This window comes from Cyprinodon variegatus, unplaced genomic scaffold (genome assembly GCF_000732505.1).
Source record: "Cyprinodon variegatus isolate N-32 unplaced genomic scaffold, C_variegatus-1.0 Scaffold272, whole genome shotgun sequence".
NCBI lineage: Eukaryota > Metazoa > Chordata > Actinopteri > Cyprinodontiformes > Cyprinodontidae > Cyprinodon > Cyprinodon variegatus.
In genome coordinates this window covers 441,830-442,862 of record NW_015150725.1, presented here as the reverse complement: position 1 = coordinate 442,862, position 1,033 = coordinate 441,830, and the positions used below count along the sequence as shown (strand labels likewise).

General features: G+C 38.9%; 1 protein-coding gene across 1 annotated transcript in view; it reads right to left on the bottom strand.

Moving 5' to 3' along the window:
• Nucleotides 1-1,033, bottom strand: part of naaladl2 (N-acetylated alpha-linked acidic dipeptidase-like 2) — a 576,898-nt gene that overhangs the window by 375,790 nt on the left and 200,075 nt on the right. The window lies entirely within an intron of this gene.

Here is a 1,033-nt window from a genome sequence, read left to right as displayed (position 1 = left end):
CGCATCGACCTGCAACTCACACAGACACACAAGCATTTGATATCAGTTATATAAGTAGAGAAAATGTTTGATTGGGAAGATTTTGAACCAGTTCTGGTTTCTAGGAAACCTTTTACAGTCGTGCATCTTTGAGGAGCTCCATTGATTTCACGGTGCCATAAGCCTGTAAAAGTAAAAGTGATTAAATCCTACTTTATAGTGGGTCTTGTAGTGCTTGAGCACAGCACATCTCGCTAAAAGGGTCACATCTCTGTTTCGTCAAGGTTTCAGATTAAGAAAAAAATTACACTTTTCCCTTCGGCTTTTCCTCGCTCAGAATCCAAGAATGCAGCAATGCAAATATTTAACACAAACCACTGCTTTTCCTGCACAAAAAAAAAAAGTTCCCTAGGAGCAAATGTATGGCTCGCTGACAGACTCGGCTGTATTTTAAGCGGACTGTTGTGATCTGCCTGCAGCTCTATTTTAATCTGAAGCTCACTGTGAGGAGTGAACTTAGTTTAATAGCACTAAGGCTTGACAATGGCAAATTAATTACCCCCTTCACCTTTCATTAAGAAGTTTCTGGGTTTAAAGGCCTATTTTGAGTCTTTTTGCAACTAGTTCACATATTTCCTATATATATTAACTCTGCATGCTTTTACACAGTCCAAAAACAAGTGTTTTAGGGTAATTAGTATTTTTTCAGGAGCCTTATAGACTGAATGCTTGTATACATGCTAGATTGTCATGTTTGTCTTTGTGTTTGCAAAGCAATGCAGGAAATAGGCAGCAGCCTCCTATCAACCTGTTGTGATAATAGGTTTTAACAATAAATGGCATCTGGTTCACACAAAGCCTGGATTTAATGGACATTTCTTCATGGTACTTTATACCGTTGCTACATGCATGCTGGTTTGGAGGAAATGTCTTATTGCTCAACACCATACAGGTAATGGTCCACTGTCTTTACATCTTAATCCAAGAGATGTGTATGCAATTAGGGGTGGGTATTGGCAAAGAAGTCATGATGCGATTCTATCACGATGCATCA